This window comes from Dipodomys merriami, unplaced genomic scaffold, assembly GCF_024711535.1.
Source record: "Dipodomys merriami isolate MVZ:Mamm:240054 unplaced genomic scaffold, mDipMer1.0.p SCAF_2707, whole genome shotgun sequence".
Classification (NCBI taxonomy): domain Eukaryota; kingdom Metazoa; phylum Chordata; class Mammalia; order Rodentia; family Heteromyidae; genus Dipodomys; species Dipodomys merriami.
This window is the reverse complement of record NW_027204168.1, coordinates 8,989-35,252: the sequence shown is the minus strand read 5'-3', so window position 1 is coordinate 35,252 and position 26,264 is coordinate 8,989. Positions and strand designations below refer to the sequence as shown.

The 26,264-nt window shown below is 41.1% G+C and overlaps 1 long non-coding RNA gene across 1 annotated transcript; it reads left to right on the top strand.

The window, feature by feature from the left end:
* Positions 1-1,506: 1,506 nt before the first annotated feature.
* LOC138837554 (uncharacterized) lies at positions 1,507-25,235 on the top strand. Its single transcript, XR_011375354.1, has 5 exons — positions 1,507-1,580; positions 6,558-6,650; positions 7,904-8,080; positions 21,712-21,983; positions 24,243-25,235. It is a non-coding gene; the product is annotated as an uncharacterized lncRNA (long non-coding RNA).
* Positions 25,236-26,264: the final 1,029 nt, after the last annotated feature.

The following is a 26,264-nucleotide window of genomic DNA, read 5'->3' as shown; positions in this document are numbered from 1 at the left end:
GCTGATAAGTTCTGTACTCAGCCACTAAAGTGATCTTTCTTGGATTTAAATTTGATCTTACCTGTCTCTGTTTTAAAAATCATCAGTAGTTCCTCATCTCTTTGGTAGAAACTTTGAGATATTAAGAGGGTATAAAGGCTCAGTCTTAGCTGGATCCTATTTTGTTGTTTTTTCCTTTGCTTATTCTAAACTTCCTGCTATGCTTTCATCCCCCTAATCTTGGCACTCATTTCCTCTGCCTGAAACTCTTCCCATTTTCTTGGATAACCTGGATTCTCCTGGAGTCTTACTGTCCCAACTTGAATTCCATTTTCTTTTATTCTTTTTCTTTTTTTCTGGTCCTGGGGCTTGAACTCAGAGCCTGGGCTCTGTCCCTGAGCCTCTTTTTGCTGAAGTCTAATGCTCTACCACTTGTGCCACAGTGCTACCTCCAGCTCTTTCTGTTTGTGTGGTACTGAGGAATCAAACCCAGGGCTTCATGCATGCAAGGTAAACACTCTACTACTAAGCCACATTCCCAGCCCTGAATTCCATTTTCTTTATATAATATCTGCTTCATACTCTCCATTCATTCTTCTGTAATGTGGTGCAAAGAACATTGAGAGTGGAGGCCAAGGTTTAACTTCTTATCTTTGCTAGGAGATCTTGTAAAAATTCTTGACCTCTTCCAGCCTGCATTATCTTTATCACACAAGTGTGATAATACCCACTTCTCTTATAAGCCCATTAAGAACATCCATTGACATACTGTGCACAAAAAAATTCTATAAGCATGTCAGCCAAAGATGTTTGCCATGACAACATTGGTGGTGACAACAAGAATGATCCACCCAAGGAAGCATTTAGGTTCACAGCTTGGGTGACCTTCCTGAACCATCCAGGCCAAACTAGTGCTTCCTATGCCTCTGTCCTGGATTGGCACTCAGCTTAAATTGCTTGTAAGTTTACTGAGTGGAAAGAGATGCTTGAACGCAGATCTGGTAAGAAGCTGGAAGCTAGTCCTAAATTCCTGAAGTGTAGTGATGCTGTCATGCTTCATATGATTCCAGCAAGCCTGTGTATGTGGAGAGCTTCTTTGACTATTCTCCTCTGGATCATCTTGCTGTTTGTAATAGGAGATAGTTGCTGTGTGTGGCATCAAAGCTGTGGACAAGAAGTCTGCTGGAGCTGGCAAGGTCACCAAGTCTGCCAAGAAAGCTCAGAAGGCCGAGTGAATATTATTATCCGTAGCACCTGTAGCTTCAGCTTAACCAGTGGTGGAAGAAAAGTGTCAGAAATGTTTGTCTTAATTGGACATTAACTGAAAGACTGGATAATGATAACAATGCATCAGAAAACCCTCAGAAGGAAAGGAAAAAAATTGTATAAGCACTCATATTCCATGCTCATTAAATTGTTATGAATACTTCTGCTGCCTTCACTCCTCTTCCTTCTTACCTTTCTTGTGAACCTCAGCAGTTTTGCTGGAATATTTTTCATGTGAGACTTTGTTTTTTTCAGGAGATGAAGATTTTTCTGAAGGGATAACAGAGCTGTTTTCCCAGCTGTACATCTCCTGCAAACCAGACAAACTTGCCAGGGTAAGTTATTACTTCTTGGTGATTTTGATTCATTTATTTGTGACACTTCAGTGAATTAAAAACTGAGATAGTAACCATTTACCATACGGAAGTAATAGCCTTGGGCAAAGCCTTGCTCTTTGTTGGTGACTTGGGAGCTATATGCATATCTAAGGTCAGAGAGGGGTAGGGAGGTTCCATATCCAGAGAAATATTTAATACAACATATATTCGGTTGCCTGCTCATGCACAGGACAAGGGATGCTTTTTCCTTTTATGCCTATCTTTCCCAGGCTCAGGAGACATTCTATAAACCAGTAAGCACCAGGCACACAATGCTTTCTGGACAGAGGGAGCTGATATAAGTCAGGATGTCCTGTTTGCTCCTAAGTCCTAGGGTAAGGAACGTAACACTTGATCTTGTTGCTTTTGTTATTAGATAATAAATTTTATTATGGAATGTCTTGTGTAGAAGAAAGACATTCCTCAAGGAACAAAGTAGCAGAATTGCACATTCCTGGCCGGCCTGTGCTAGCAAAGTTCTACCTTAAAAGAAGAAAAAAACACATAAAGAAATACATGTTTAAAATCTACTGAATGTAAGAAATAAAGAGTACAGTTTCCTGTGAATATATAATGTCAGGGAGTTTCCTGCTAACAGTAGCCTCTAAACTGGGATGATTTTTTATTCTTTATAGGGAAATAGTAATAACATTTATTATTATAACCACAATTCATTGACATTCAGTACATTTCCAGTATTGTAGAACCATCACCTTTATCGTATCCAAAACATATCCATCACCCTCAACAAAAATTTGGGGCCATTAAACCATTCAGCCCTCAATCCACAGTAGCCCTGAGTTATTTTCTGTATCTGTGAATTTTCTTACTCTTGGTACTTTATTGTTGTAGTCTGAATGTTTGGATTTCCATAATTTTCATATGGTACCACTTGATCTTTTATTCTTATCCCCCAATGCATGCATTCTCCATTAAGCCTTCTCAGAACAATCCTCAGGAACTTATCTTCTGCAGTTCAAGTGCATCTCTTCACTATTCAATCTAGTATTGTTTAAAAATAGTCAAATTTAGGAAAAGTTACAAAAAGAATATAAACTATTTCTGTGATTTTTATGCAAATTCAGTTGGTTAATATTTTCCTTCATTTGCTTAATCACTTATGCTTGCATGTATGTTCTCTTTGTGGACATACATTTGAGATTAAATTGTATATTTCGTAGTTCTCTATTCCTACATATTTTAATCTTGATCTCAGGACAAAAATGTCCCATTATTACATAGCCACAGTATAGTTATCAACTTCAGTAAATTAATCACAATGCCATATTTTTGCTTAATCTTTTGTCTATATTCCAGTTTTGCCAATTGGCTCAATTCTGTCCTTATCAATTTTTTTCTCTAAAAACAAATACATGATCATGAATTATATGTAGTTGTGTATACTTGATCTCTTTTAGTCTATAATAATTTATCAGCTTTTCCTTATCTTTATAACATCAATATTTTTGAACAACACAAGCACCTCCTTCCCTTTAGTAACTAGGATGACAGTATCAGTGACTGGCAACTGGCAAATGTAGAGTTCTTGAGGATAAAATGTGTTTTGTTTTGTTTTTTCCAAAGTATGAGGCTCATAGTAAAAAATCTTCAGTGTTGATGACCCCATTGAAACTAGCTTAGTATTCTAAATATACATGCAGATGTTCAGTAAGCAGACATGTTTCTCTATTTTTATTCCAGGTAATTTGCTAGGTGCTAGGGAAGTAATGATGAGAAGGACATAGAAAAATCACAAGAATCAAAGAAATCATGTTAATAAATATTTTTGAGGTCAATAATTGCATGTGGTCAATAATTCCCCATGTGGTCCCATGTGGCAATTCTTGGAAGGCAGTTTTCAAATAATCGAAATTTTTGTCATTGAGACATAGGATATAGCAGGGGCATTGGCCTGGTTGTCTGCACACTAAGGATGTAGGGAAAAGTGCACTGGAAGGTGTGGTACTGGGAATAATTTATTTTTAAATTTTTCTTTACGTTTTTTACCTTTTTTCTCCAGGCTAACAGGTTTCATACCTTGAGCCACAGCTTAATTACTCACTTTCTTTTTTCTTTGTTTCTTTTTGCCTGTCTTGGGGCTTGAACTCTTCTGCCTGGTCACTGTCCCTGAGCTTCTTTTTTTTTGGGGGGGGGGATCCGGTCTTGGGCCTGAACTCTGGGCCTGTGTGCTTTCCTTCAGCTCTTCAGCTCAAGGCTTGCACTCTACCACTTGAGCCACAGCATCACTTCTGGCTTTTTTTCCTACTTATGTGGTGCTGAGGAATTGAACCCAGGGCCTCAAGCATGCAAGGCAAGCGCTTTACCACTGAGACACTTTTCCAGTTCCCTTGTGAGATTCTTATGTCCAATTAACCACTCAAAACCCAGAAGTGATGCTATAGCACAAGTGGTAGAGCACAAGCCTTGAGTACAAGAGCCTCAGGGACAGCACACAGGTCCTGAGTTCAAACCCCACAACTGACAAAAAATACAGAAAGGAAAAGAGTACTACAAGAAGCCAAGATGACGATACAGAGTCTTGAAAGTTGAGAGCCAAGGTTCAAAGCCATCCTAGGCATGAAAATCCATGAGATGTTTTTCACCAATTAAGCAGCAATAGGTAGGAAGCAGTAGAGCTCTACCCTTGAGCAAAACTCCCCAAGTTCAAGCCCAGGAATAGCACAAATGAAAAGAATTCTCATGGACTTTTCTGCCCAAGCTGGATTCAAAACACAAATGCTCAGATTTCAGCCCTCTGAGCAGGTAGGATTATAGGTATGAACCATATTTTTTAAAATCTTGAATTGCCTCTAATATTTTTGCCCTCCTTTTCACTTAATTTTTTATTCCTTTTCTCTTTTTTGTAAGTTCATGTCATCTAGCTTATTATTTAGGCCTGGCCATTCTTTCTGAGGTTTTTGTTTTGAGTTTTATTGGTTGTTTTGGAGCTTGTTATAGTACTTTAACTCAAGGGCTGGTCATTGTTCCTAATTTTTTCTCAAGCGTAGTAGGCTTCCCACCTCAAGACACAGTTCAAATTTTGGCTCTTTACGCATTTGTCTTTCTTTCTGCATTTATTTTAGGTGCTGATCCTCTGGCTTGAACTTAGGACTTGGGCTTTTTTGCAGAGTTTTTGCCAAGTTTTTGTTGTTGTTGTTTTTGTTTTGTTTTGTTTTTTCTTTATTGCTAGTCCTAGGGCTTGAATATAGGGCCTTAACTTTTGCTAGTCATAAAATCAGGGCAGAGCCACTGTGTCTGAGGTTTTTCCCTTTCTTTCTCAAGACTAGCAGTCTCCATGGCTTGAGCCACAGATAAAGTTCTGGCTCTATTTATTTATTTATTCATTCATTCATTCATTTTTGGTGCTAGGGCTTAAACTCATGACATGGCCACTCTCCTGCTTGAAGTCAGAGCAGAGCCACTATGAATGAAGCATTTTTTGTATTGTTTTTCTCAAGACTAGCAGACTGTGACAGCTTGAGCCACAGCTTCATTGATGGCTTTGTTTATATAATGTTCTCCACCCTCCCCCCCCCCCGTTCCCCCCCACACACACAGGCAAAAGCTGTAAAGTTCATTTTTCGACATAATATCTTGTACATCTCATTGTTGCAATAGGTCCACCTGTATCCCTATTTAAAAAATTTGTTTTTCCCCTTCCCCTTCCCCTTCACAAATTATACCAACATCAAATACAGTGAAAACGGGGGAGTTATTTATTTTTTGGTTCCGGTCCTAGGGCTGGGACACAGGGAGTGGTGACTGTTTCCTAGACCTGAAATCAGGGCAAGATCACTGTGCAGGAGTCTCTCCCCTGTCCTGAGCAAGGCTGACAGGCTCTGAACCTTGAGATGCATCTCAACATCTGGCTTTGTAAAACAAATTTGGTAATTCATAGCTGATAAGTGTCTCATGGGGGAGCTGGGAAGGTGGCTCAGTGGTAAAATGCTTACCTTGAGCTGAAGAGCTAAGTGACAGCATCCAGAGCTAGAGCGGGCCCCATCACCCACAAAAAAGAAAAAATAAAAAGAAAGCTGGGTGCCAGTGGCTTACGCCTGTAATCCAAGCTACTCAGGAGGCTGAGATCTGAGGATTGCAGTTCAAAGCCAGCCTGGGAAGGAAAGTCCGTGAGACAATTATCTCCAATAAACCACCAAAAAACCAGAAGTGGTACTGTGGCTCAAGAGGTAAAGCACTAGACTTGAGTTGAAGAGCTGAGGGACAGTGTGTAGGCCGAGTTCACGCCCCATGACCAACCAAAAAAATAGATTCTCATGGGAAGACAGGGACATTACCCAGGCTCTAAAATCAGAGGATAGTGGTTCAAAGGCAGCCTGGGCAGGAAAGTTGTTGAGACTCTCATCTCCAATTAATCACCAAGTGTTTGGAAGTAGTATAGTTCTAGTCTTGTGCAAAACAGCACAAGTTCAGGCACCAGTACTGGCACACATGCCCAGGCTGACTATGAACTACAATCCTAAGATTTCAGCTTCTACAGTAGCTAGGATTATAGGCATGAGCTACTACTTAAAAATATTTCATTGACTTTTCTCTTTTTTTGCCATCTTCTCATTATTTTGTTCATTTCTCGTGTGTGTGTGTGTGTGTGTGTGTGTGTGTGTGTGTGTCCTGGTGTTGGTTCTAGAGCTTGAACTCTGGAGCCTAGCCACAGTCTCTGAATTTGTTTTTCTTTTATTTTTGATGCTGTTCCTAGGGCTTGAATTCTGGGCCTAGTCCCTGTCCCTGAGTCATTCTTTTGTTGTTGTTGGTGATGGTCCTAGGGCTTGAACATAGGGCCTGATAACTTCCTGGGTTTGAAAGCAGGGCAGGGCCACTGTGTATGAGGGTTTTTGTTGTTTGTTTTCCCTAAAAGGAAGCAGTCTCTGTGGCTTGAGCCACACAGATCAACTTCTCGCTTCTTTTACTTTTTGGCAGTTCATGGAAGATAAAATTCTCATAGAAGATAAGAAGCTGAGGGTACTATATCAGCACCTGAAATCTGAGGATTGAGGTTGAAAGCCCAGGCAGGTAAGTCCGTAAGATATATCTCCATTTAATCCCCTAAAGAGAAAAAGTGGTAGAGTGCTACCTTTAAGAAACATATTTCTATTTCAAGCTCTGGCTTCAAGACCCAGGACTCATACACATTCACAAATCCCTAATGGACTTTTCTGCCTAGTTTGCCTTGGAACCGAGATCTTCAAGTTCTGTCTTTTGTGTAGCTTGAGCTCCAGGTGTAAGCCACCAATTCTCTGCTCATTTTAAGATTTGGAATTGGCGCTTTGTGCTCATCTTCCATTCTGATTTTATTTATGTATTTGTATTTAATTAATTAATTATTAGTTGTCCTACCCTATGTATCTGGGCCTGGTCACTTATTTTGCTTTTTTGCTCAAGGCTGTTGCTTTACCACTTGAGCCACAGCTCTACTTCTGGCTTTTTGCTGGTTAGTTGGAGATCAGAGCTTCATGGAATTTCCTGCCCAGGTGGGCTTTTAACCACCATCCTGAGATTTCATGCTTCTAACTGGGATTACATGTCAGCCACCAAAAAATGCCTGACTCACTCAATTTTAATATTCTTAATAGGGTCTTATACTTTTTTAATTCACATTATAATGATGATGTCGATGATGATGATGATGATGATGATGATGATGATGATGATGATGATGATGATGTGCAGGTCATGGGCTTGAAATCAGGGCATGTGTGCTGTGCTGTCCATGATCTTCAGCTCAAGGTCTGGAATGTTGTCTATTTCTTTTTGCTTCTTTCTTGGTGGTTAATTTGAGAGAATTGTCTCATGGAAAAGCTTGGCACTACTCAAGAGGTTGAAATCTGAGGATTGTGGTTTCAAGCCAGTCCTGGCAAGAAGTCCAAAACACTCTTTCCTTTTTCTTCTAAGTTTTTGTTATAATGAGAAAGATGGGGTGCAGTGGAGTTGCAGTTTCATTAGCAGGTAAAAAGGGTGTTTGTTTTTGAGCAATGGCCTCCCAAAATACACTGCCTCCTGGCTAGGGATGGTGAACTGATGGTTATAATGCCTTCTGTCTTCCTTCTGTGACCTATTGCCCTGGTAACAGATTGTTTACAAAGATGTGATCCTGACTCCTGAGCAACAGGAAAAGGCACAATATCATTCCTGGGTTGGGATGAAAACCAAGTGGATCCCGCCATTTGGTGTGCTGCCTTGCTCTGGGGGGCAGGATGATAGTGCACCCTTCTATGAAGAAAGAAAATAACTTGAACAATTCTGTCCTCTTTGTTCATTTCTGACAGATGAGGGCTGTGAGACACATTCATGGAATCATCTAGGGGACTTGTCCAGGATCTCCATTGTGTCTGGGAAGGAAGGGCCCCAAGTTTTGCTGCAGAGAGATGCATCCTGCAGTGCCATGGCCCTGGTTTGCTCCAGTGCCAGTGATTACCCAGATCAGGAAATGTCACCTGTTGCAGGTAAAATAGCTCTCAGAACATTTGTCCTGATGACCATGGAAGCCCATGCCTAGGCCAGTGTAAGCAATGGTGACACAGTGGTGCTCGTGTGGCTGGGAGTATGGAAGTAGCACAGGTGTGGATGAGAGGTGTTGGGTAGCACACATGGTAGATGCCTTCTGCTCTGCCCACCACATGACTAAAGGTAATGCTGGATTCTGTCTGAAATTAACTAGGGTCTGGGGCACTGAACATTTTCTGAGATGCCAAAGCTCCCATGGGGACACAGGTTGAGGTAGACTAGGTGAAAGGGAGTGAAGGAAACCTGCAGAAAATAAGGAAGTTTTGATTCTTTTTAAAAGTTCTTTAATGGTTAATTTTTAATCAAAATGGGAAATAAATGGAAAAAGTGATTCTAGATCTCAATTTCCTGAATAGCTAACATTCCAGGTGTGACACTAGTACCCATCTCACTCTTTTTTATCTATTGAGTTTATTAGGTTCTAGACACTGTAGCAAGTAGAAAAGAAAAACTTTGTTTTGAAGTTCTATGCTTTAGTGTGTGGGGGTGGGGGAGGGTGGAGAATGTATAAATATGTTTGAATATATGATGGAAAAATAGATTGAGAGATGTGCTAGGGAGGAGTGTTGGCAATTTACAGTGAGGTATGATTTCAGAAAAGCGTCATGTGGTAAAGTGACTTAGGAGATCAAGGCAACTCACCCAGGCCCCAGAATCAGGTAGGGTCATGAGCTCAAAGTTGAGGGTGTCTGGCCTGTCTTAGAGTCAGTAAACCAGTGTGGCTACATCACAATCAGTGTGTGGAGTAGAGGATATGCTTGCTGTAGGACAGGCAGTGGGCAGCTTGTGCAGAGCAATGAGTTACAAGTGTGGTCTCCACCCAGAAGCAGTGATCTCATCCAGGAACTTTAGCAGGTCCAGCCCAGACCTGTTTAGTCAGGGGCTAGGGTCCAGTGTTGCCTGCTTCAAAGAAGCCCTCTAGATGTATTTGAGAACCACTAGCCAAGATAAGTTCCCTTAGACTATGGTAGAGACTTTGGATTTTATTCTGAAACAGAAGCTCTTGAAGGTTGGGAGTGAGAGAGTACAGGATTTAATTTAAGAAATATACAAAGTGGGTGCCAGTGGCTCATACCTCTATTCCTAGATACTCATGAGGTTGAGGTCTGAGAATCCTGGTACAAAGCTATTCTGGACAAGAATGTCTGAGACACTTAACTTGAAGTGGAGATATGGCTCAAGGGGCAAAGTGTTGGTTTTGAGAAAACAAGCTCAACAAATTCAAAGCCCTGGCTCTAAGTTCAAGCCCAAGTACCAGCACAAAACACACAGGCCAGGCAATGGTGGCTCACACCTGTAATCCTACTGACTCTGGTGGGTGTGTTCTGAGGATGGTAGTTTGAAACTAGCCCTGGCAGGAAAATCCATGAGATCTAATCTCCAAATACCCACTGGAAACAGCTAGAAGTGGGGCTATGGCTCAAATAGTAGAGCACCAGCCTTGAGCAAAAGCTCAGCCACATTATGCAGGGCCTTGAGTTCAAGCCCCAGTACTGACACTGACAAAAACATAAGAACATATACACACACACAAACACCAACACAAGCAGTGATGGTCACTCATGGGAAGGAAGCACAGGAGCCCAGTGGGTCCCCTCTCAATTCTCAGGGCCCTCTTGTCCTCTGGAGACCCCCCAGTTTTTCTTCCAGCATAATAATTATTATTACAAAATATTAGAATTATAAATATAATTACTATATTAATGCTATAAGTGCAATGATATAAAACATTTTTATAAAATGTATTAATATGTTACATATTATATTCTATAACATACATACATTATATATTATATAATATCTAGTAAATATACAAATAAATATAAATGTTATATATAATAGATAAAATATACATGCTACAATAGTAAATGAAATATAATGATGTAAGTATAAAAATATTATAAATATACTTATTATTATACTAATTATTCTTCAGGAATCACAATGTGGCTTAGTGGTAGCGTGTTTGCCTGGCATACATGAAGACCTGGGTTTGGTTCCTCAGTAAACAGCAAAAGCAGGATGTGGCGCTGTGTCTTAAGTAATAGAATGCTAATCTTGAGCAGAGACAAGCTCAGAGACAGTGCCCAAGCCCTGGGTTCAAACCCTAGGACTGTCAAAAAAAGAACAATATAGTAATTCTTCTACCTGCTGGAGCCCTGTAAAACCAGACACACTCAATCAACTGGGACCTTGAATTTGAGTTCCACAAACATCAAAGATGATTTTTATTCTAGTCAGTCCTGGGGCTTGAAGTCAAGGCCTAGGCACTGTCCTGGAGCTCTTCTGCTCAAGTCTCATGTTCTACCACTGTAAGCCACAGCACCACTCCAGTTTTCTGGTGGTTAGCTTAAGATTAATGTCATGGACTTTCCTGCCCCGGCTAGTTTTGAACTGAGATCCTCAGATCTCAGCCTCCTGAGTAGCTTCAATTACAGGGGTGAGCCACTGGCTCCAGCTCACAAACACAGTCTTAGCTTCCAGGTCAGTGCCCTGGGCCCCTCCAGGCTAGCTGGTCCTCTTCTTCCCCAGCTTATTGGTGCTGGCAGCAGGTGAACAGGGCAGCGGAAGAGAAGGTGGTTCCTAGTTAACTGGGGGATCCTTTCTGTGTACTGCATGTCCTGCATTAAAAACCCAAACCCCCAGAGACACAAGTTCATTCTTTCAAGGTGGACAATCACCCAGTTCAGAAATTTAGGGGCACCCCTTAAAATCAACCTCTACTCTGATCAGGAGCCCGAAGTGACTGTACCCCTTTTTCCCAGGTTTAAGTTTTTCATTCTCGTTTTCACTATTAGAGAGAGTGTGTGTGTGTGTGTGTGTGTGTGTGCGTGTGTCTGTGTGTGTCTGTGTGTCTGTGTGTCTGTGTGTCTGTGTCTGTGTCTATGTGTGTTTTAGTTAGGTAGTTGTACAGAGATGCGGCCATGCAGCAGAGCAGTTCCTGGGTGCAGTGCCTTTTGAACCATGTCTCCCATTTCACAATTCTCACCACCCCTGACCTCAGTTTTCTTAATCTTTAGATTATGTAGTGAATGTTTGGAATTCAGAACAAGCAATTCGGGGCTGGGAAGGTGGCTCATTGGAAGACTGCTTGCCTCACTCACATGAGGCCCTGGGTTCAATTCCTCAGCACCATATAAGCAGAAAAAAGCCAGGAGTGGTGCTTTGGCTTAAGTGGGAGGGCACTAGCCTTGAGCTGAGGAGCTGAGGGACAGCACCCAGGCCCAGAGTTCAAGGCCCATGACCAAAACAAAACAAAACAAAAAAATCAAAACCAAAAACCAAGCAATTCATGTCTACAGTGCATCTTGATCTGTGTCATCCCTTCAATATCTTCCCCCTGCTTCCCCAACCATTCCCTTATTTTTGCGGGTCCTGTCAAATCCTTAGGAGCCAAAGTGGAACCAGCCGGGTGTCCTACATAGGGATTCATAACAGAGGAGAGAGGAGGAAAAAAAGCAGTATGATGCACATGAAAGTTTGCCTTTATAATTTCACAGTGCATTGCTATTTCCTACTCAGATATAATAGTGTAAGCTTATAATGATACCCCAATGTTATCAACAAAAGGCTTCTGTCCAGGGTGATATCACAGAAGGTAGCACTGACATTCATTTGAAAAGTATATCCACTAAAATATTCAAATGGAAGGGAGTCTTCTTACCATAGATATATAAATGAGCTCAAAAAACAAAACACTTAACAAAATGTCTATTGATGTCAGTTAAAATGTTAGTGCAATTTTATTTAGTGTGAACTGTGTTTACGAATGTTTAGATTGCAAATGGGAGTATTTTATTTCTGCCCACTTTCTCAGATCTCAGGAGGTTCATAAATAAAACAAATTTCTTTCTCCATTATTTTGTGATTACCACTTTCAAATGGCTCCCTGCCCATAGATTCTAATATTTGTGTCACAATGATTGGTAAAGACTTGAGCCTCTCCGTTGATTATAATGACTCCCATTACATTCTGAAAGAGATAGTATATTAACTTCATCTTCAGACAGAGAGGTAAATTGATGCCAGCATGCTCAACGATTTTATGAAAGTTCATGCCATCGGTATCCACCATCTTTGGCAGTGATGCATCAAATATTTATTTATTGATTGATTGATTGATTTTATGGTCCAGTCGTGGTGCCTGAACTCTTTGCCTGGGCGCTATCCCTCAGCTCTTCAGCTCAAGGCTAGCACTCTACCACTTGAGCCACAGCGCCACTTCCGGCTTTTTGCTTTTTGCTTATGTGGTGCTGAGGAATCAAACCCAGGGCCTCAATCATGCAAGGCAAGTGCTCTAACACTGAGCCACCTTCCCAGCCCTGCATCAACTATTTAATGAAGGAAAACTTGGAGCCAAGCTCTGTTTTAATGTCTAGGAATGGCCTGGAATTAAAATGTATAAAAACTTCATTTTCATAGAGCTGATGTTCTAGATGAGGATACTAACTGACAAAGAAACAGTTAAAAAATCCAAACAGGCTTGGAAGGTGGCTCAGTGGTAGAGTGCTTGAGACCCTGGGTTCGATTCCTCAGCATCACATCAGGAGAAAAAGTGGGAAGTGGCACTGTGGCTCAAGTGGTAGAGTGCTAGCCTTGAGCTGAAGAGCTGAGGGAGAGTGCTCAGGCCCATATTTCGTGCCCCACGACCCCCCCCAATCCAAACAGTGGCAAACACTATGAAACAAAAGAAAATGGAGAAATGGAGTTATTTAAGTTCTGCCTCAACCACAACCTTGGGTGCAGCTACCTTAAGATGATCAAAAGAGGCTTCCTGGAGGAAGTGGCGCTGTAGCTCAAGTGGTAGAGTGCTCGCCTTGAGTTGAAGAGCTGAGGGACAATGCCCAGGCCCAGAGTTCAAGCCCCACGACCGACAAAATAAAAACTATATAAAAGAGGCTTCCTGGAAATGGTGACTAATGAATTAAGGTGTGAGTTCCGCAAACAAGTCATGAAGGAAAGAGTTGGGGAAAGATGATTTTGGGCAGAGGGGAACACTTGGAGCAAAGGTTGTGAGGTGGGAGACTTGGTGTTTTTGAGGAACATCAAGGTTGCGTGTCACTGGAATGAAATGAGTGAAGAGGGATGGTGGCAGATGCATATGACCCAGAGAAGAGTCTGGTCACATAGGGTCATATAAGCAAGGGCAATCAATGTGGGTTTCTTCTAGAACTTTCCACTGTGGATAATAGCAGGAGGTATCACTATGTGATATGTGCTTTTCAAGGTTCACCATGGTGGCAATGTGGAGAATAAATGATGAGTGAAAGCCAGGAGCCCTGTGTGGCCATTGTTTAGTACAGGTCAGTGTAGATTAGAATGTCAACAATAGAGTAAAAGTAGTAGATGAAGTAGTGTTTGTTGTTTATTGTTTTTCTTTTTCTTTTTGCTGGTACTGGGGCTTGAATTCAAAGCCTAGCAATCTCACTTAGTTTTTCACTCTAGTAATGCTGAACATGTGAGTGACAGCTGGACTCTTGGCCATTTTGGTGGTTAAGTGGAGATAAGAGTTTCACTGACTATGCTGTAGGGGTTGGCTTTGAACTGTGACCTTAAGATTTCAGCCTTCCAAGTATCTAAGGTTACACGTGTGAGCCACTAGTGCCCAGCTTGTGGAAATGGTTTTGTAAAATGAGACATTAGAACTTGCTCCAAAGATGATGTAGGCTTTTGGCTGAAGCAAATAATAAGATAGATGGTAGAACTATTACAATGAGAAGATGGTAGGAAGAGAAATGTTCTAGCAAGCAGGGAAAGGAATCTCAAATTCTGTTTTAGGCAAATAATTTTGCTTCACCATTGAGAGATAGCCTGGCTAACTGGAGCTGTCTAGTAGACAGGCCTTTAAGTCCCCAAGCCTGGGAAAGAGCATTTTGAGTTAGAAATTGCATTTGGTGATTACCAGGGGGAATGGATCATTTAAAGCCTGGAAAGTGTGGAATATCACCAAAGGAGGAAAAAGAAGCAAGCATACTGCCCAAACTTTGTTCTTAGTCTCCACATTAATCACTAGGTGTGGTCAAATACTACAGTCACTGAAACTAGCTACAACTATTGTATTATTTTTTTTTAGGTGTGCCATTCCTGAGGCTTGAACCCAGGGCCTAGGTACTGTGCCTACATGGAAGATTCCTGACTTCCATGATCAGACTTACTGTTTTCCTTCTGACTTTCCTGCCTCAGTCATCTTTCCATGGCTTACAGCCAAGGAGCTTGTCTTGGATGTAAGTGTAAGCCAGTTATCAACAAACCACAGGGTATGTTCAGAAGCAGCCATCTAGGATCTGCTGACTTTGCCCTGGGTCTGCACGCTCCATCCCTGGTCCATAGCAAAGGAACCACAAATGCATAAGTTGATGAACCAATGCTAAAGTGGATGGTTGTGGCTGGGCATGGTTTGGATGTACTGATGAAGCCACTCTAAGGTGGCTTAGGCATCACTGTTGGACCAGGTTTGTTAGATTTTAGAATACATGTTTCAATACATGTTCTAGTCAAGACTGCATACCTTTGTCTCTCCCAATCATCTCACATCCCAAGCAGGGCACACCCCCAAGTTCTCATCTCATTACCCAGTTAAGACTGCTTTGCCCATTTTCTGTGCATAGATTCATTTTTCTGAGTAATTCCTTCTTTATTTTATTTATAACACTTAGTACTAAACCACTGGCATTTAATGATTCAGTCTCTCATCATTCTCTGAGAATTTCTTTTATTCTATGGATCTATGAAATCCTTTGGGGCAAAATCTGTGACTTAAAACCATGGCCCCACCCTACACCATAGGACATTGAACATTAATAAGCCCTGAAGCAAGGCCTGTTGTTTTAGAGGTCATCTTTTTAGGAAATCCTTTTCCCAACTCTAATTAAATTAGGGTTTTTAAAATTTAAGTTTGAAACACATTTCACCCTCTAGGTAACTATTTTGATTGCATTGGTCTGTTACAGGCTATAAGTCCCTCTCTGCTCCTGGTGATATACAAGGTTTCTACTTAACATGTGAAAAATGGAATGCATAAAAAGATCAGTGAAGGCTGGGAATGTGGCTTAGTGGTAGAGTGCTTTCCTAGCATGCATGAAGTGTGACATAAACAGAAAAAGCCAGAAGTAGTGATGGGTTTAAGTTGCAGAATTCTACCTTTGAGCAAAAAAGCTTAGTGGCAGTTCCCAGGCTGAGTTCAAGCCCCACAACTGGCAAAAAATATCAGTGGAGATGGGCTGTGAATGCAGTGGCCTCATGAACAATTATCTGTGTGGTTGTGGTTTTCAAAAGAGCAATAAAATTCACAGTGCAAATTACAGCACACCAGGTCATTCTTTCCAATCTGCATCCCTTCTTCTTGGGAACAAACTCTTCCCTGCAGCATGGGTCTTCCATGGACAGGAGGCCTCATGAAGGCTGATTTATCCTTACCGAGTATGCTTGAATCCTTTGGTTTGCACATCTTAGCTCCACAGAAAGCACCGTTCCCAAATGTTAGGGAGAATAAGCAAGTTGGCAGTAGCCAAGCTGGGCTAGGCAGATGGGGTAATGTGAATTTACACATATATACTTTGCCGAGTCCATAGGTTTCAGAGAAAGCATGAAAACTCAAAAACATTTGGAATTTAAGGGGCTTTGAAGAGGCTTAATTCCTTAATGAAAATTAGCATCATTGTTTCTTAGCTATGAATGACTTCAGGAAAAAAAAACTAAAAATGATATTATTTGAAACTGGGTACTAATGGCTCATACCTCTAATCCTAGTGACACAGGAAGCTGAGATCTGAGGAGTGTGGTTCAAAGCCAGCCTAGATAGGAAAATCCATGAGACTCTTATCTCTGGTTAACTATCAAAAAGCCAGAATTGAAGTTGTTGTTCAAATGATAGGCCATCATATTTGAGAAAAAAAAGAACTAAGCCAATGATACCCCATCCTGACCCTGAGTTCAAAACCCACCAGGAAGGAGAGAGAGAGAGAGAAAGAGAGAGAAAGAAAAAAAGAAGAGGGCAGAGAGAGAGAGAAAGGTAGAGAGAGTGAGGCAGTGATGGGGGGAAGTAATAATAATAGAAATGTAATGACAACAAATCTAAAGAATGTGGCAAAGCCTTTAATAAGTTCTTGAAAAACAAGGGATAGGAGCTCTGCACAAGTAATGGCTGAGGAAGCTTTATTGAAGTAGGATGCCTAAACTGGGCACCTAAGACTCATACCTGAAATCCTAGCTACATAGGAGGTTTATGGTACAAATCCAGCCTGGGCAGGAAAGTCTGTGAGATTTTTACCTCCTTTTTTTCTTTCCAGTCCTGGGGCTTGAACTCTGGGCCTGGGCAATGTCCCTGAGCATTTTTTGCTCAAGGTTAGCACCCTACCACTTGAACCACAGCACCACTTCCAGCTTTTTCTGTTTATGTGGTACTGAGGAATCAAACCTGGGCCTTCATAAGCATTAAATTCTGGAAGTAGAACTGTGGCTCAAGTGGTAGAGCACAAAAGCTCAGGGATAGCACCCAAGAAAGAGATGGAGCACTAGGACTGGCAACAAAAAGAAAATATGAACTATTTACTTTGTGCCACATCAAGTATTTTGGACTATTTAAAGTATCAAAAGATAGTTCTACTTAAGAAATCATGGCTTAAATGTCTGGTGTGTGTGTGTGTGTGTGTGTGTGTGTGTGTGTGTGTGTGTGTGTGTGTGTGTGTGTGTGTGTGTGTGTCTGTGTCTGTGTGTGTGTGTCTGTGTGTGTGTGTGTGGTACAGAGAGAGGAGAAAGCATGGAAAGCCAAGAGAGTTCTAAATCTAAGATTTCAGAGGCCATCTTTCAGAGAAAGCCTGCAGAACTGGGAGTAAACTAGATCCAATGCTGTGCTTTGGTCAACTAGTTGTAAGAAAGCCCCAACTGGCCACTGGTGTGGATTGCAGGAAAGAGGATAAGGCAGTAAGAATAGAATTAAAGGGGTCTGAGCCACTCACACAAATTCCAGGTATCATTTCCTGGTTATATGTAGGCCCAACCTTTGATCTTCAGTAAAACCAGGAATTCACAAAAGTGAAAACTTGTAAGAAATAACTGAAATAAATAAATGACTAGAGGTGTTCAGCAGCAAATTTTGGCAAGCAGAACACATGTGAACAGAGCAAAATGGAAATGATCAACTCTGACAAGTGGTGGGGGGGAGCACAGAGAGACTCATGCACAGAGCTAGGCTCTGAGTTCAAGGCCCACGACACAAAAAGGAAGGAGTAATGATCAAAACTTTTCCAATTTTGATTTCTAGCATGAGCCTATATATTCAAGCATTTAGCAGCCCAATAGACTTCAAGTAGAACAAACTGTGATCACTTAACACATTGTAATTAAACCATCAAAGATAGAGAACCTCCAAAATCACACAATTCATCACACACAAGACTTCTTCAATGAGATTATGAACAATTCCACGTAAGAAATCAAGGATGTCAACGCACAACAAGTGCAGCAAATTTACAATGCTAAAAGCTAGACTACACAGAGAAATGAATGAGGTCTTATCTCCAGTAAGCAGCAAAATGCCGAGCTGGAGGTTTGCTTCAAGTGACAGAGTACTATGGAAACCCAGAAAGCCAAACAAAGCTAGGTATTCGTTGGTGGCTCATTCCTGCTATTCTAGATAGTCAGAAGCCTGAGATCTGAGGATCACAATTCAAAGCCACCTTGGGCAGGGAAATCTATGAGACTCTTCTTGCCTATTAACCACAACACCAAAGAATAAAAGCCAAAGTAGAGCTGTGGCTTTACCTTGGGTAAAAGTCTCAGGGACTGGAACTAGGCCATGATATCAAGCCTAGAACTAGCACCTAAAGAAAGAAAGAGAAAAGGAGAGAAAGAAAACAAAAACAAAACAGAAAGCCACACAAGAGCACAGATCTATAACTTCAAGCCCCAGCATGCATGTGTAGGTACACACACACACACACACACACACACCCCAAGATTGAAATACAAGCAGTAATGAGGTTATGTTGAGTAAATCTTTGATGTCCTGAAATCATGAATATAAATGACAACTAGATACCAATTGATATAGATATAGATAGATAAACTCTATAGATTATCTATCTGCTAAAGATAACAGATCTATCTATATCTGTAACAGATTATCTGTAGAAATTTTATCTCTCTCTCTCTCTCTCTCTCTATCTATCTCTCTATCTATCTATCTATCTATCTATCTATCTATCTATCTATCTATCTATCTATCTATCTATCTATCTGGCTATCTGTCTACATAGAGAGTGCGAGACAGAGAGAAAACAATCTTGGGGCTTGAACTCAGGCCCTGGACACTGTCCCTGAGCATCTCTAACTCACGGCTAGCACTCTACCACTTGAGCCACAGCCCCAATTCTGGCTTTTTCTTTTTAGGTGGTACTGAAAAACTGAACACAAGGCTTCATGCCTGCTAGGCAAGCACTCTAACACTAAGCCCCATTCCTAGCCCCTAGTTAAAGGTTTTTAAACAGAAGTACTAGAGTTCAAACTGAGAGCCTCTAGCTACTAACTAGATCCCTCTTCCTCTGCAGGGGATCTTGTACTTGAGCTGACTCCCCTAGCCCCTACCCTTCATCACTTTTGATTACAAAGCAATTGATGAGGACCTAATAGGAAATGTTGATGTTTTCTTTTACCTCATCGATGGTAGTGACTACTGGTAACTCCTACCAGAAGTGGATTTTGACCATGAGTTGCTCCTATTTTCACCACCAAGTTAAGTGAAAGAGAATGGAGAGATGCCCTGTGACCCAGTGATCCTAGTGCAGGGAATCCTGAATAAAAGGAAAGAATTGTGCATACAAATGTGGTAAATTCACAAAAGGAAGAGAAAAGCATCCTGTACCTGGCTTTACCTCCTGATTCCCCCTTCACCTCCATGGTTGAATCTTACTTGGCCATATTTGCAACAATGTATCCTTCTTAGCAGTACTTCCTGTGCCTCAGTCACAGGTTTCAAGTTGCTTTTATTTTCAGGGTTTGTTTTGTGACTTCATCTTTTCGTATGGCCTTTTAATTTATTTTTTGTATTTTTTTGTCCATCATGGGGCCTGAATTCTGGGCCTGGGCACTGTCTCTGAACTCTTCAGTTCAAGACTAGCTAGCACTCTACCACTTGAGCCACAGTGCCATTTCTGGTTTTTTTCTGCTTATGCGGTAGAGAGTAGCCTTGAGGAAGTAAGCCCAGATACAGCACCCAGGACTTGGTTTCAAGCCCCAAGACTGGGACACACACATACACACACACACACACACACACACACACACACACACACACACACACACACACACACACACACAAGCTACCTACCTTTATGTACGAAAGATACTTAGGTTCTGTGCTCTCTTAAAATGTTTCTAATCATGTACAGTTGTGTAAGTATCTCTCATTTTAAATGATCATTCTTCCCTTCTGTTTAAAAATGAAATTATGAGAGCCTGGTATCCATGGCTCACACTTGTAATCCTAGCTATTCAGGAGGCTGAGATCTGAGAATCACAGGTCATTGCCAGCCCAGGCACAAAAGCCCGTGAGCCTCTTATCTCCAATAAACCACCAGAAAACCAGAAGTGTGCTATAGCTCAAGTGGTAGAGCACTCGCCTGGACTGAAGAGCTCAGGGACAGCACCCAGGCCCAGAGTTTAAGCCCCATGACCAAAAAAAATAAAAAGAAAAATTATCAGAAAAAATATTTTTGTAAAGCAGATATTTTCTAAGGCCAAAAAAACCTTCAGAATTTCTGGTCCATAAAATGTTATGTGCATGGTCTTTCTGTAACTCTCCAATGTATATTCCTATATTTTTAGGGGAAGTTTATATATAGCTTTTACTGTACTACTCAGAAGTGATTTATGCTCAAATATCTAGCACCCTTGAATATGCAGTCCCATGACTTTGCAGGAAAAGAATGGAAAGAGATGGAAACCCATGACAGGAATGAAAGGGAGTAAGGCAGTTTGCACTTCTTACTCACTGTGCTCTCAACAGCAGGGGAGAAGGTGGAGAGGATATCAAATGGCACAGATACTGGTAAGGAGTTTTCATTCGCTTTGGCAGTGGTTTCTCCTACAAAAGGGAGATGTATAAGCACAAAAGAAAGGTTCATTGACATTTTTGCTTTATTATTATGTGATTTATTTTTTAAAAATTGAGCCATTTTTGCCTACAAACACAAAATACTTTAGGATGAAGGCTAATAAGATAAGCAGTCTTAAATTTTCATTTCATTTCAAATATAAAAGTATTGATCTAGTCAGGTGCTGGTGGCTCACGCTTGTAATCCAAGCTGCTCAGGAGACTGAGATCTGATGATCTAGATTCAAAGCCAGCCCAGGCAGGAAACTCCATGAGACTCTTATCTCCAATAATCGACCAGAAAACTGGAAGTGGTGCTGTGGATCAAGTGGTAGAGCACTCGCCTTAAGCTGAAGAGCTGAGGGACAGTGTCGAGGTCCAGAGTACAAGCCCCATTACTAGATAGATAGATAGATAGATAGATAGATAGATAGATAGATAGATAGATAGATAGATAGATAGATAGATAGATAGATCTAGCTGGGCACTTGTGGCTTAAGCCTGTAATCATAGTTAATCAAAAGGCTGACATTGGAGATTTGCAGTTCGAAAGCCAGACCAGGCAGAAAAGTCCATGAGACTCCTGTCTCGAATAAACTACTCAGAAAAAGCTGGAAGTGGTACAGTGGCTTAAGTGGAAGAGCTCTAGCCTTGAGTACAAAAAGGGTCATGGATGGTGCCAGGTCCTGAGTTCAAGCCACAGAACTAGCAAAATAAAAAGTATGGATCTACACAAGAGTAGAGTAAAAAGTTTCAGTGACATGACCTTCTAAACAAGAGGAAACTATAGTCAGAAACAGATCAATTGCTGGCAAGGGCTGAGAACAGACACAAAGGTGTGGCTACAAACTGGCATGAAGGAACACCCTCAGGTAAGCCTCATACATACAGAAACTATTCTTTTTTTGCGGGGGGGTCCGGTCGTGGGGCCTGAACACTGGGCCTGGGCACTGTCCCTCAGATCTTCAGCCCAAGGCTAGCGCTCTAACACTTGAGCCACAGCACCACTTCTGGCTTTTTTCTTTTTGCTTATGTGGTGCTGAGGAATTGAACCCAGGCCCTCATGCATGCAAGGCAAGCGCTCTACCACTGAGACACCTTCCCAGCCCAGGAACTATTCTTTATTTGTGTATTACAATATACTGTGATTATGTAGTATAAATATAACTATGATTCTATAGTATAAACATAAATATTATTTCTCAATACAGTGTCATATTGCAAAAGAAACAGTATACAAATTGTAGCTCAACTTTGTCCTAGAAGACTATCCTGATTCTTAGTAAGGGAATCAATATACATTACAAAAATGAATATGTTTCAAAAATAATTGTTCTGTTTTGCCTTTAGACATCTCTTGCTAGATCAACAAGTACATCAAGTAATTTAACTATATTATATCAAATACTGTATTATGGAGAGAACTTTTGCTTTCCAGTAAAGTAAATAAGCTTGTATTACACTTGCCTTCCTACACAGCAACTGGAAAACCAGACAAAATAGAAGAAAGAACTATTTTCAGACTGGAGAAAAGACAGAACAAGACTTTGGTCCAGGAGAAAAGAAAAACAAAGTGAACCCTACAGTTGTGCTTTCTGCCTAGAGAAAAGTTCCAAACCACAACACACAGAGGAGAACCTAAAGCCAACAGAACTCTCACAGGCAAAATAAGTCAGGGATAATGTCTGGAGTCAGGGAAGGCTGAAGCAGCTACCACATGAAAGTCAGAAAACTTCAGAAGATGCAGCTATGTAAGTAAAATGTTCCAAGAATCTACAGATGTGCCCATGTGACTTTATCTGAATAATACCCTGTTCAAGCACTAGGTAATTCCACAAAGCTGGAAGAGGAACTACCTGAGTAGTAAGTGACACAATCCCCAAAGCTCAAGCTATGCTGAAACATCAGGTTTCTAGGCAACCAAAGTGAACAGACTTCATTGAACACCTGAGGGCTAAGAGTGAATTCCGAAAAATTAGGGCTCAGCAGTAAAGATAAACTAGTCTTTAAGAATGAAGGTTACAATAGACTCACTATAAATAAGCCGAACAGAAAGAGGGAGGGGTGACATTGACCAAAAAGAAATGTACTCTTTACCCGACTTATGAAACTGTAACCCGTATCTTTATAGTAACAATTAAAAAAAATTAAGTATGAATCTGAACTATGTATATCATAACTAACTGCCAATTAATGGAAAGTAGAACTGGGCCATTGGTGGCTCATGACTGTGTTCCTAGCTATTCAGGGGACGGAGATCTAAAAATCACAATGGAAGGAAAGCCAGGGCAGAAAAGTTTGTGAGGCTCTTATCACCATTTATTTATCCAGCAAAAATCAGAGGTATGGGTCAATTGCCAGCTTTGGGAGAAAGGTGGCAAGGTAGACTTTTAAGCCCTGAGTTCAAGCCCCAGTTCCAGAACACACACAATGAGAGAGAGAGAGAGAGAGAGAGAGAGAGAGAGAGAGAGAGAGAGAGAGAGAGAGAGAGAGAGAGAGAGAGAGAGAGAGAGAGAGAGAGAGAGAGAGAGAGAGAGAGAGATAGAGAGAGAGAGAGATTGAGGAATAAACCGAAGGAAAAAAAGTAAAAGAAAAAAGAAATAACTTCATACAGTACATTTAAAACAACAAAACCCTCTTGTTCTCATACCTTGGAGTTCATTTCAATCTTATTCATAGCTATTTAACTATAGGACTAACAAATGAGGGAAACCATGGGACCTATTCTTTGGGTATGGCTTACTTCACTTAATGTGATTTTTTCCCAAGTCTTTCCATTTTTTTTTTTTACAAAAGGGCATGTGTCATTCTTTCTGATGGAACCATTGAATTCCATTGTGTATGTGTGCGTGCGTGCGTGCGTGTGTGCACGCCCGTGCACGCACATATATATATATATATATATATATATATATATATATATATATATATATATATATATATATATATATATCACATTTTCTTGGTCTACTCATCTACTGAGAAGCATCTGGGTTGTTTCCATATCTTAGCTATGGTAAACAATGCTGCCATGAAAATGGATGTACTGTTAGCTTTAGTGTGGCCTTGTTTGTGATTGTTTAAATGTTAGAATTTAAAGAGAATGGTCAATAGCAAATGAGTCAATTTCATATTTATTAACTATTTTATTAAATTTAAAATGTAAATTTGCTGGGGGGATGGATCAGTTACGGGGACCAGGGAGGGTATGAGTGTATATTTTGTGGGGGAAGCCCAGCTTCCTTGATATAAGCAATTGTGCATATGACATCAAGTTCTCTACTAGTGCAGACATAGAGCATTAAGTATCTCAGTTGTACACCCTCCAGGATTTGCTCTTCATTATCAGCTGTGAGGGTCTATGTGTACCAATATTCTGGCTGAATAAGAAACACCCCATCAGGCATGTTAAAGCATGAATCTTCAGTTTTGCTCCCAAAACACTCAGGTGTTCAAGTAACCTGCTTGCAATGACCTGGAGAGTTCTCTCTCCAGACTCTGAGCTACCAGACTTTGCTTCTTTCAAAAGAGAATTTACTGGAAGTATTCAGAGTCTCTGATTCTTGCTGCATGGCATTAATAAATTGGAAGAGAGAGAGAGAGCTAGACAGGATGAGGATTTTCAGGGAGAGATTCTAGGCCTCTTTGGCATGATCACAAGGAGACCCGTGAGTGAAAGTAACACATGCACAAAATTATAAAAATTCAATACCTAAGCCTATATGAAATAACACTGCAAAAATCACAGATCATGCTGTCCACATGTTCTTTTTCTTTTTCTTTTGTCACTCATGGGGCTTGAACTCTGGGCCACGTGCTGTACCTCAGCTCTTCAGTTCAAGCTAGCGCCCTACCACTTGAGACATAGCATCACTTCCAGCTTTATCTGCTTATACGGTGCAGAGAAATCAAACCCAGGGCCTCATGCATGCAAAGCAAGCACTCTACCACTGAGCCACCTTCCCAGCCCCTGTCCACATGTTCTTAATAATCTTTTATATTTACTGCAGAATGGCAAAGGAAGAATTCAAAATGGAAGATGATTTGGATGACTATGGACAATCAGCGCAACTTATTAATAAATTGTGATCGATGCACAGACGCAATGTGAGATAGACACACTGACTGTCAGAAAACCAATTTCCCCACAGAGACACATCACCATATTCAGGTTACCTGGAAGACTTCTAAGATTTCTGTTGGGCATGTGAGTCCATGCGAGCAGAAGAGCCAGCAGCAGGACTCTCATGCTGTGGGGCTTTCTGTCTTCAGCTTCATGGTTTTGGAGGATGGTGGCTCCTTGGTTTTTATGAGAGTCTCCTGTGGGTCAATCTCCTGGATGAACCAATCAGTGCTCACCATCCAGAGGTGTTAACTCTCCCCCCTCCACACCCCATGCCAAAAAAAAAGTCCTGCTTGGGACAGGTGGTCTGGAGGGAATTCCAGCTCTCTAAGCAGATGAGCAGCAAGAACATGGTGAGCTGAGTACACTTGTGTTCACTGGGAGCAGTGAACTGATTATCAATTCCATGTACACAAGTATTTATTTTCTTCAACTTGGCACTTAGTGAAATGGATGGAAGGGAAACCAAGTCTCCATTCTGGCTGAAGGTGAAATGGCAAAGCTTCCTTGCAACTGAGGTTGATTTAGCTATCAGGTGGAAGAAGTGAAGTCCTGGGGGCAGATAGCATCAGAATCAGATGGAACGTTCCAAACCAGCCCAGGCCATGTGAAAGTTCTGGACTCTTTCCTCCAGCTGACCACCCAAAGGACACAGGTACATATGTGGCTCAAGTAGTAGGGTGTTAGCAGGGAGAAAAATAATATCTAAGACACAGTATCCCAGCCCTGAGTCCATGTCCCAGGACATGTCCTAAATTAAAGGAAACCATGAACTCAATGTCTTTCTATGTCCTTTAGAGAAACAGTGATTTCTATAAATGTCTCACAGGATATTCTTTATTAGACATTCCTATGAACTTACCACATTCCTCAAATTACAGTTGAAGGGAAATGCACCTGGTGACATTAAATTTCTAACCATGGGATGAAGTTCACAGTCAACCCCAGGTAGCAGAGTCTGTAGTACATATATGGATTATATGGGCAGAAGCAGAGGCACTGGCAGAGTGGATGTGTGCTTTTGACACAACAGGAAGAACAGCATGCACTGATGACCTTTGCACATGATTTTCTGACTGAAGAGCTTCACAGTGATATGATGGGAAGTAATAGAGTGGAGTTTTCAGATCTAAGTCACAGAAGGGCAACTCCTCTTCCTTTCCAGGAGGAATCCATCAACTACTCAGAAAAAGCCAGAAGTGGTGTTCTGTCTCAAGGGATGGAGCACCCGCCTGGAGCACAAAGAGACTCAGTGATGCAGTCCAGGCCTAAGTTCAAGTCCCACGACTGGTCAAAAAAATAATTGGGACGTGGGGATGGAATAGAGATATAGATAATTGGACTGCTGGATTGATTCACAGAAACAAGTCAATGGGGCCAAGTCTGGTCCTGTAAAAGATTAGCGGACCAGATTGGAGCAAAAAAAAACCAAGATCCACTCATGTGTTTTCTATAATACACTCAAATCATAGTCACAGATCAACACAAGTCTGAGCAAAGGGATGGAAATGAATCTTCCAGGAAAATTCATCCTCTGAGAAGGCAGGAGTATCCACCCTGTCATCTGATAAAACAGAGTTCTGATTAAAACCAATTAGAACAGACAAGATCATTACAGATAAAGGGAGTGATCAATGAAGAAACAATCACATAGGTTAATATATAGTCCCCAAACACGAAGCACTTAAACATGAAATAAATGTTTTCAGCCTCACAGAAAATGACAAACCCCAACACTCATGTTCAGGTTTTCCAATCCTATTGGAAGCTCTACTTCCTGACCTTCACTTTCATCGTATGTTTATTTGTTGGATGAGGAGTGGAGAGATGATGATTTGGCTGGGGTGGGGGTAGTTTAATTCAAAATGAGATCATGAGATCCCCTCCTCCTGATAATAACCTGGAGCCA